Consider the following 12,229-nt stretch of genomic DNA (forward strand, 5'->3'; position numbering starts at 1 on the left):
CAGAAAAATTTTAACAATAAAAGAAATTGGCATAAAATATAGCAAATCATAAAACAATAAAATTTAAAAAACATGAACCAATAATATCAAAATATGTTCACTAATTGTAGGCTATTTCAAATAATATCATTCTCAAGGAGTATTTGATACTAACAAGTGTTGCAGACTGTTGTTGGCTGTTTAAAAAAAAAAAGACATTGATAAGCAAATGTCTAACCCCAGGATTCATGAAGCTCAGTGCAAGGCCGGAGTTAGGCTTGCACCGACCGTGCAGCGTGAAGATGGTGCAGTAGCACCAAATGCATATTAATGAAGGCGAGCTGCCGCCACAGCCACGTGCATAGGAAAGGAGCGCGAGTGCATAGGGCATGTCGAAGTGCCGCATGGAGGCATGGAAATGTCAGCTGTTGACGTGCAACCTAAAATGCTTGCATATAACAATTTGCAAGCAATAGTAATCACATCTGTCAGTGTCCATGGATACTGAAAGGTATGCAAAACATGCAAGACAGTTCCTGCGAGCACAAAATGAAGAAGCAAACACAAATGCACGGTAGGGAATAACGGGTCCCTATCCCGCGAACAAATGACATTGAAAACCGTGTGCCCATAGTCCAACGCAGTGTAGATAGTTATACCAAGTGGAAGTGAAACGCATCATATGTTAGAGCGCCGCCAATAGGTACATCCAGCCCAATGGTCAGGGTTACCAGCTGACCCATATTGTGAGGGAGGGTACACAGCTAGGCAGATGTGTCCATAACAAATAACATGATAAATGTACATATCTAGCGACCGTATGACTGAATTATACCCCACAATGCATGTAATAGTCACATACAATAGGTATGTCCGCATTTCACATACCAAATTTGACAGGAAATAGAATAAGCATGTAAACGAAACAGAAGGAGCATATAAACTGCTACAACAATAAGGCAACATGTAGGCTGAAAGGAACAGTATTATCCGTAGCGTTGACTGTGGGTACGTGTTGTCCAGTACATTCGGATATGTGTCCGGAATATATCCCATCCTGGACATAGGAAAAGGTGGCATCCTACCAATGATTAGAACAGTCGGCCAAAATCCGCACATCAGCGGTCCAAGCCGAACTTGTCAGGATGTGTCACAGTTGAACGGGTATTACCCGGGTATACCAACCATGTCATGAAAGTTAAGTATGGGCGTGTACCTATGTGTGTGAGGTATAGCATGTGGAAAGTCAAACATGGCAGGGTAGTCCACACAACCATACAGGTACCTGACATATGTAGGGTATGCAATGTGTTACCTTGACCGTGTCATGGGCCATCAACCAAAGCAGTGATGGATGGAGTGTCAGGAATATGTGTGTGTGGGGGGTGGGTAATGGTATAATTCTCCAAGGCGACACTGTGTTTTATGCAGAATAGGTGAACCGGAGGTGTATGAGGGAACACTGGTTGAAGCAGAAAGAAACACAAAAACATGTATACACATCTGCAATACAACCAGACAGGCCATACTGTAGAACACAATCCCACAAACATATGAATATTAAAATGTGCGATACAAATGTATAGACATGACACCGCACATAACCACAGATTGGTCCTGATGGAACTGGCCATATCAAATGCAGCACACCTGGATGCATAATGGACTACCCAGCATCCCCCCCACAGCACACAAACCGCTCCCATACCTGAACGTCCACCAAATCCAGCCATACTTGGCCTATTGGTTTGGTGCAGCCACATCTACACATAGTGACCACTACGCATATGTAGTAGGTAGTGTCACCCTAGGCAGTTTCAGGATTACAAACTATGTATCCCTTGCATGTAAAACCCCCAGTACATTTTCATAACGCCAGAAGAATGTTCGGTATTTGTCTTGTTTTGGTCTTGTTCAATTTTTGGGATATCCCTCATGGGATAAGTAACCTGTGTAAACATTAGAATGGGTATGAAGACACTAATTCCAGTCCTGTAGATATCTGGACACAAGTTGGAATGTGCAGTAGTGGTGCACAAGACTGTCCAGCCCTAGATGGTCATGCAGAACCTACTACCCAGGATCAGACACCTGCCCGTGACGCACATGTCCCAACACGAATAAGTGAGAGAATATATTGCACACATTCGCATAGTGGCACATGGTATAAGGGTGATGAAGGCACTGACGTAAACAGGATACCCCCTGATCCACTCTGTGAGGGACAATTAATGTGTGTGTAGGTGTGACCTGACCAACAATGATACAATGCCAAATGTCCTGTGATTGTAGGAAATAACTATGTACCATACTGCATGTAACAGTTGCCTAAAGTGATCACGTCAGGATAGAATAAACGTAATTTGTACAAGAAACAGGCAAACAACAAAAGTGCCAAAGGTATAAGCCTCACAGCTAGGAAACAAATGAATGTTCTAAACCTGCACTGACCGTGGCTATGTGTTGGCCCAAACAATCTGGTGTCCACAATAGGGTTACCATCTGTCCTGCTTTGCGAGGGACAGTCCCTCTTTGGACAGTGGTGTCCTGACAAAATACATTACAAATGGCAAATGTCCTGGGATTGTAGGACATAATTATGTCCCATATGTTATGTAATAGTTGCAGAAAATAATTATTTCAGTATCTAAAATACCTAAATGTTACAAGAAACAGAATAAGCAACTAAACCACTACAACAATAGGCTTTTATGTAGGCAAATAAGTAAAGTTCTATCCTTTATACTGACCGTGGGTATGTGTCGGCTTGTAAAATCTGATGTGTGCTCCAAAAATGTCCCATCTTGGCCATTTGAAAAGGTGGCAACCCTAGTCCCCAGAATACATCCCAACCTGTACATATGACAATGTCAATGCTACCAATGGTCAGAGCATTCGCACAATAACTGGCCAGCCTCTTAACCACTCACAAAGCCAGTGACCTTTGGGGGAAAGGTGTTGAATGAGAATGACTACTTACAACAATGAAGAGTAATAGATGCATTTAACTGCAGAAAATTAGTAGTATTATGAATCTATCAACACGTTCCAAGTTAATAGTACTAATATGGTAGAAGTGTCCATGATTGTCCCTGAGTTGTCATAGCCTTATACCTGTCACAGTAGAAACAAGTCCCCGAGTATCATAGAGGTCCATACACATAAGTACACCAATGAACTGTCACATCTGTTGACAGGACTATTGCATACCTGTAGTGAATTTACAACAGATGTCCAGAATAATATTCATTGTATCTATAAGTAAGTTAAATAGTCAAATGGGAAGGGAAACACGTGGAAACCACCCCCAAACCTGCATTATGTAGTGGAACCACTCCCCGCCCTAACTTATGTAGCGCCGACCCAATAATGTGGTCAGAGGTGCCCAAACACCTGCATCTGTAAATACAGGCAGAATGTTAAAATCTGGACTAACTCTGTCCATGTGCTACGGCTGATTTTTGAACAGTGCCAGGGAAGTTCTAGTCAGCAGTCAGCCGAGTCTAAACCCGGACCAACACAGGAAGACCCTGACAATCAAGTACGCGTATGTGCGAGGACTATAAGCATAGGAGTTCTGAATATCCATGGACTGAGTAGACTTGCAGCACGGGTACAGAGCAGTAGGAAACAGGGAATGTCCTAATTGTAGTACTGCGGTTTTCCCAGCAGGAGAATGGATGCCTGCTGTGTAAGGAAAGCTGTGAGGCGTATGTCAGAGTAGCTATGAACCATGGGTATACATATAAATGAGCCAGAACACCAATAGTGTAGTGGTTACAGCATCCGCCCAACGTAAAGGCATTCCCGGTTCAAGTACGACTATAGCACATATTAATTGTGTAATGAATGCCTCTGTGCTGTAAAGCCAACATTTATACATGTAAAGGTGATCGCATTCGCATGGGTCCATTAACCGGATTCCATCAAAGTGGTACTTTCATAAGGAATAAGGCACATGTAATCCCAAAGAAGTGCCTGTAAACATATGTAACTCAGAATAAGTAGATACAAGTGCACCTGCGTGGGTGTACACAGCTATTAGCATAACAAATGTATGTTGTCTTGTACAGCTGTAACTTTTATATATATATATATATATATATATATAGATAGATAGATGTGTGTATAGATAAATATCCACAGACATAACAGAAATATGCAATTATATATCTACATATTTATCTATATATACACATATATATATATATATATATATATATATATATATATATATATATATATATATATATATATATATATATATATATATATATCTGTATATATATATATGTATATATATATCTATATATATATATATATATATATATATATATATATATATATATATATATCTATAGATATGTAAGGAACGCCAAAAGACAAAAGCAAACATAAGGGTTGTGAAGGCAATCCAGAGCAAGTAAGGAATTATGAAGTGCTCGCAGCGTATGTCACATAAAGCTGCACAAGTCTGAGTAGAGCACCACTCTTCACACCAGAGGCAGGGTTATACCAGTGGCCATAACATCGTTGAAGTGCTACGTCAACATTGTAAACAGACGGAATGTAGTACATGTTGAGACCACCTACACTTGTAACCCGCAAATCGTTCGTAATCCATAACACCAGGAAAGGCACGTATGTGCAAATATGAATGGATGGTGAGCCTGTGAATACACAAGGCAGTACAAAATGTGTGTAGGGCCCCAACGCTCATGAGAGGGCAATGTGTAAAGGTGTGTCATGGCTGTGATATCAGGTGTATAATGGCTGTTATGTGTGGAAACTCAACACGGGTGTGCAGGAGAAACTATGGATATGAGATTATGGACACAGGAGTGCTAGGGTATGTTGCGCCGGGTGCAATGGAGTGGCCCGTGGAGGTCAACTAGTACGTAGGTGCAATTCTCAGATAGAGCGTCGTTTGCGTGGAGACATGCGTGAATGGGCGTATCGTTGTCAGACATTGTGCGTCAGGGCTGGCAGCCTGGCATGTAAAACCTATATGCCACCCATGAGCGAAACGGAGTTCTGCTGTGAAAACCCCAAACTGGGAAAAGCAGAAAGATACAACTACATGAAAACAACAATATGTTCACGTACAGTCACAGTGACACAAACACACATCCTATCAACAGTAATAATATGAATGTGCACAGAAACAAACACAGTAGCAGGAATGATAGGCTTCGCATACGAGTAATAGGTCAAATGACACTGTATCACATCCCAACTGTATCACATCCCAGTTAGCAGCGGCACCTCAGGCATGAAAAACGTGCGACATCTGTCCGCTGTATAACGTGCAATATACAGAGCACAAGTTCACCGGAGTGAAGTGTCGGTGTCATAATGACTAAGGCAATACTATGCTGTTGAAGCAGAGATAAAACCCAATACGCATGTGTAAGTGTCCATGTCCGGGAAATATATAGGTTAATGGACACACAGATGTATATATAGATAAAAACGTATATATACATATAATCTATATTAATTTACATACACATATATATTCATACGGATATATATATACACACACAAGGATATACTACGGATATATATATAGATAGATATATATACACAAACAAGAGGTAGTGATATATACACATACACACAAAACAAAATATGTATGTCAGTGTAGATATACACATGTACATAAATAGGTTACTTCACAGCAATTAGGGGTAACATCTTTACATCCCGGGCATATGTGACTGGGAGGTCCAATAAATAAACGTTGTACCCCCCACATTGCCCAGCTAGGCTGGACAGACATACAGACAGGCAATACAGATCAATACACTGCCGCTGTCCAAAACATCGGTAGGAAAGCACCAGTGGAAGAGTTCTGCAAGGTCTACACTTTAAACATGAATAACAGTGTCCCTTGCGGGACCCCAAAAATTCAGGGTACGTGTGAATCTGCTGACATTAATACGAGCAGGCTGTAGGTGTGGTTGTGCAAGTGTGATAATACATGGGTTGACAAAACGTAGGACATGTGTCCTGAGACAGGGAGAGTGGGCAATGTGTAGGGGTGTGCTCATATCACAGCTGCACTCGCAGTAAGTATTTGTCACGACTGCTGTAGAGGAGTGCCAGGTAGGTGGACCATGGGTATGCATTAATGGGCTTAAGTGTGCAGGTGCTGGTTGGCAGAGATGTAGTAGGCCCGCCCAGTGGAAGTCATTAATATTCCTATGTGGGCATAGCATACGCCTACACCTCCCAAACCTGAAGAGCACATCTACTGGATAGTCTGTAAACCATTGGAGGAACACATAGGGACCATATCAGTGCCGTGTACCTGATTAGCATGGACGTCCATAGTTATGTATCAGAATGTAACAAAGTCCAACTAAACACTGCCAGAACTACTGATATTAGGTAAACAGGTGGCGGAATACGGGTAATGACAGATGACAACCTGTATGAGTCATAAACAGCATGTACCTTGACAAATGTGAATGGATACATATGCTCTGTGACTGTGAATGTGTCTGGTTAATAGAACAAATCATCTAAATGTGTCCCTCAGAGTATTATGCATTGTTCCTGATACAGTGTTCATTCACACCCATTGGTATGTGAGTTCTGCTACTGACAGAAAGTGCATAATTTGCTGACCACCTTAGGTAAATGATAGCATAATAGAAGAGGTTCAACACCCATACCCCTGCGAGGGACACACCCATCTGGGCAGTTATGTCCTGCAAAGTGACAGTTATGGCACATGGCCTGTGAGTTCGGGAATGGAGGCTATATAGTGTGTGTAATGGTGTCAGACATCAATTTGTTGTATTAGTAACAGCTACATGTAATAGGAAACAGTATTATCAATTATAATGCTACATGAATAACCTTAACGTATGCAAACCGTGGAAGTCGTCCGTTTACTACTGGCTGTGGGTATGTGTTGCCTTGACACATGTGATAGCTCTACATATAGGGTCTATAGGGCCACCACCATTCTGAATGGCCAAAGTGGAACCTGCTATGTAGAAATGTCAGATGTACCAGGGCAGAAAATACCTACAGCCATGCATAGTACAGAAATATACATATCGGAACAAATCAAAGCATAGTCTAGCAGCAGTAAAGTTGCTTATGCTACTACATATGACATATCGATGTGTCAGGTATACAAGACCTGTAACAAGCAACCAGTACAGACATGTACAACATGAGTATGTTCCCTAATCAGGACAGTTGCAATGGCTAGAGCATTGTCCATACCACTCAACTGTCCCTGAATGTCAAGTACGTCCCTGAGATTGACTGAAAGTTTAACTCTGTCCCTCTTAATCCCTTCTAAAATTAGTGGCTGTTGAAGGACAGGTGGTGAATAAAACTTACTGACTAATGACAATAAGTAAGAGTTATAAAAGACTGTTACTTCAGAATATGTGTATTAAGTCACATGCTCTGATTCTGTCAATGTTTCAAGTTAATAGCACTACTTATGTAAAAGTGTCCCTGATTTCTCTTGACCTGTCCCTGATTCTGTAGAAATGTGTCCCTGATTGGTGGAGAGTTCTGCTATTGTCACATGAGATATGCGTGATGAGGGACTGTCCCATGCAAAGTGGGAAAGGTGTCACTCCTACAGTCTCCCGTTGTGCAATCTGAAAGGTGGACAATGTGCAGTAGGTATGCGGTAGCATGATTTGGCGGACAGCTGTGTTAACAAACTCGAGTCACATGTCAGCATTGCAGAGTATCGGTTCCCATGCATCAGGCAGATGGGAGCAGAACATATGAGGAACACACATATAATATGATTACGTCACTGGACAGGCCACCGAGTCCGTACAGTCGAACGCCTGCCGTCGCAAAATGGTTACACATACCCAATACTGTAGTCATGTAGTCCGATGTATTACGCATCACAAAGGATTGCACACACCCAGCGTGAGTGACAAATGTAAGCGGAAATGTCGGTGAGCGACCGGCTGTAAGCATGTTTGTCTACCAGTATGCCAGTAGTGCACTGTCAAAGAAATGTGGAGTCTAAACGTATATAAGGTGCTGTGACCAGAGGTCAGCAGTGCTTAACACTGTGCAAACCAACGCACAAATGCTCCCACCTGCTGGAATGTGCCTTACCCAGTCTGTATCCAAAGGTGTCGGCCTGTCCGCAAACAAAGAACCGCCCTATACACGTGATGGCAGAAGTACCCTGTGCACATAGCTCATGTGAATTAACAATAGACCATGGCATATGTACAGACAATAGACCACACACACACCATACAGCGCAGACATCCATCAGTATAGCAATGTACTGGCAGATATGTCCGGACCACTGGTGTATGCATGCCTGGCTGTCCTGTGTTTCAATGTGTGAGCATGCCCAGTATGACTGTTACGCATGTTGTCGACCGACATTGCCATCATACCGTCATGTGTGTGAGCATGCCAAGTATGGTCAACTGTATTGCATGTGTCACATGTCCAGATAGTTAGTACTGTGTTTCTGACCCCACTGTTCTACACAGACATGTGTCATGCTGTGTCTGCAGGATAGCTAATGGTCATGTGGTATTGACAGTTGCTACATGTCTGCATAGTGTGGGGGGACATCCAACCACAACCACAGTCCTACACAGCACCGTGGGTGGCGCACATGACTCTCACATGTGTAGATCTGATGGGGGGCACAGCCAACAGTTGTACACATCTGCCGCTACTGTACTGGCATGCCAGGTACTCCATGTCAGTGTGTGGACCTACCTAAATTGCTGGTTGGAGGGATACTAGGGTACATCAGTTCCCAGCTTTAATTACCAGCACAGTGGAGTTGGACGTCCTAGCTTACACAACCTACATCAAACTGCCTGGCCTGCTGTCGTCTGTGTGGGTCTTAGGGGGTTAGGGTCATTCATTGCGCATATCCATAGGCCATCGTATATCATTTGTCTGTATTGGTCCACATCTGTCCAGCTGCATGGAACGTGTGTGGGCTGTACGGACACACATGATGGTCAGCCCATAATCTGTGGTGGGTTAGGACACCCTGTGTACTACAGGCTACCATTGTGACCCCCATATGTGCTACACAGGGCATAGTGCCACTATGGATGTGTACTGTCTGCTGCCCTAACATTTGGCCACCACAGTCACTTGTATGCTCATATACATACCATAGCAATGGGTAACTACACATTCTAATACAACTGCCACTTGTTAGGTCAATAGACATACCCTGGGTGTGTTCCGGACTTGAGGACGGTGCTGGAGTGCTGCCTATGTCGGATGCACACAGTGCACCTCCTTTTCATGGCCGAGCACAGCTATCGTCATGTTTGGCATCCACTGTACTGTGTTTGGGTCAGAGAGGGGGAAATCCATGGGTACCTACTGTGTCAGTGCATATGCTTTGTGTTGCCTCTCTCCCAAGGGCAGGTTATACTGTGCACTGGCTTTCACCGACTGTGCCCTGCACAGGTAGTTCCTTCACCAAGTGACACTGTGCCTGTACAGGCCTTGGCAGTGGTGTTGGGCTGTGTCCCTGCCCCATGCTGTTCCTGCTGCAACTGTTACTGCAGGATAAGATTGTGTAGCATAGCAAATACCATAACAACTTGTATGCATGTAGCTTGTGAATACTGCAGAGCTCCAACGGATGTGTCCGGATACCAGAACTGTGAATTGAGCATCCCAAACACATGCATAAGTATACGTCTTGCCTGTGCATCCGCTTCAGTATGGTGTGAGTGTTCAGGAGTGTGTGCATTGCTGATGGGTATCATCAGCCACGACACCAGTGTTTACCGAGCATCCCCCACTAGGAGACTGTAGGGGATGTCCATACTGGCATTGGTGTGCTACAGCTGTGTCAGAAGCCATATATCGGACACATCTTAGCTTCCAGGGCATACAGCACACACATTCAATCACATGCCCTGGCCATCACATATGGCCTAGCTGTTGGAGGGTATGTCCCTGCAGTGACTGTAGGCCCTACCCCGCTCACCGGGTGGTGCTACGATGTGTATGTGTGTGCAGGCTATAGCACCCAGTACCCCAGGGTAGTCATCCATGTGGTTGAACAGATGCATATTGCTGGTCTACTAATCACATGTGTTGAGGACATGTATGTGCTCACTAGCATGTGTTGACATGGTGTCTGTGAACTGGTGCAATACTCTGGATGCAGATGCCTGTGAGATACCCATGATATTCCCAGTTGTGCTGTGTGAGGTACCTGTGGCTAGTACACCAAGGACAACACATACCATGGTATCCACTGTGATGTGTTTCCCTCGGCCTGTTTGATGCGTCAGGTGTGGCAGGCACAGGTCAACAAGCTGCTGTAGGAGGTCTCTGTCCACCCCATAATGCTCCAACATCCCCAGCCCATGTAGCCCCTGGTAAGTCACCCTCGGTCTATAAAGTCTTATGTCACCCCAGTAAGGGTTGTTCGGCAGCATACACATCCTCACTGCCCCAGCCTCCTGCACATGTTGGTATATGTTGCCTGCTGCAGCCAGTGTCATTTGGTTGGACTGTGTCATGAAATGTCCCTGCAGGTATACACCAGTGGTGTAGAGTGCGGACGAAACCTGTGTGTATGCTTCTTGCTCGCATTAACGTACTGTTCATGTGCGGGCTGGCCATGTCATCTGCTGATTGTGTTGATCAACACCTGTTTGTGCAGCTTGTACACCCTGACTACCCCACCACTGCTGTCATCCCTCCCAATGTCACCAGGCAGGTATAGACACACCCCTAGCTTAGTTGTGCTAAGGCAGGAGCACTCCCGAGGCACAGTTCTGCAATGTACGTACAGTATGCCTGACACCCCCCTCCCATGCTGTCAACTATATTCGAGACCTGCACCCGGCTGAATAAGCACATACACTCCAGGGACCAGCAGCACACCCTGGTGTTAAATGTGATACACTATAGTCAACCTCATCTGCATAGTATAGTCTTCTAATGAATAGTTATATGACCCATACCAAACCTCCAAATTAATAACCACTGCTCAGTGTCGCTCAGATCCATACACAACTGGCAACAGGTGCCTTACTATCACCATATTCATGTCCCATGGTCTTCCCAGCAACAAAATAACCGGTGTCTGCATGACTACAACCCGTGGCCCTGCACACTACAGACGATGTGCATTACCATCATGCCATGGCAGATATACATAGATCCCAGGTTATCACATACAGATCATCCGGCACAAACATTCAATAGTGCTGATGTCCCCAGACATATATGTTCACATCTATGTCCACCTCTACATCTACATATATCATATATATTATTTGTGTATATATATATATATATATATATATATATATATATATATATATATATATATATATATATATATATATATATATATATATATATACACACACATATACATGTACACACATATGTAGATATGGCATTTATATCACAACAGCGGACCACATGACAGCAATGCATTAGACAGGAATGAAAAGGAAACTACATGTGCCACCTGCATCATGCAGTGTTGTTACTATCAAGGCACATGTGTTATGTTGCGTCACATGGGTCAGACCATATCAAGGGTAAGAGTAGGGCTGCTGACAGTTACTCACCAGACCTATTGGCGAATGTATGTGTTGACAACCCAGTGTCTTGGCAGAATATGCGGGCTGTGGACACAGCAACAAAACACACTGAACACATCCCGCAGCTAGCCACTCACAGATACCAACACATATGATATAACTGCCAACCACACACACCTGCCATGCCTTGGAATCAAGCTCCTACCTGTCTAGTCTACCACACTACAGGATTATGCAGTAACAGAATGCGCTACCGAGTTCCAGCATCACTGCACTCCCACAGGCATACATCTAGGTGGATGACATCATCCGCAAAGGCAAAGATGCCAATAGGGAATGTATGGGGAGTGTGCCGCCTAAAAGAATTACTCTGTCCTCAGACAGCTGGAAACACGCACACACACACACACACACACACACACACACACACACACTTGGTAGGGCTGGGAGTCAAACATACACCTAACTACCTTATTACACTACAGCATTACGTAGTTACAGAACGTGCGATCGAGATTACTGGAACACAGCATTCCCAGAGGCATACTTCTAGGTGGATGACATCATCCGCATAGGCAAAGACGCCAATAGAGAATGTATGTGGAGTGAGCCATCTAAAAGCATTACTCTGTCCCCAGGTAGTGGGAAACACACTTGGCAGGGCTGGGAGTCGAACATACACCTAACTA

This window comes from Protopterus annectens, chromosome 3.part1, assembly GCF_019279795.1.
Source record: "Protopterus annectens isolate FY-2018-M chromosome 3.part1, PAN1.0, whole genome shotgun sequence".
NCBI lineage: Eukaryota > Metazoa > Chordata > Ceratodontiformes > Protopteridae > Protopterus > Protopterus annectens.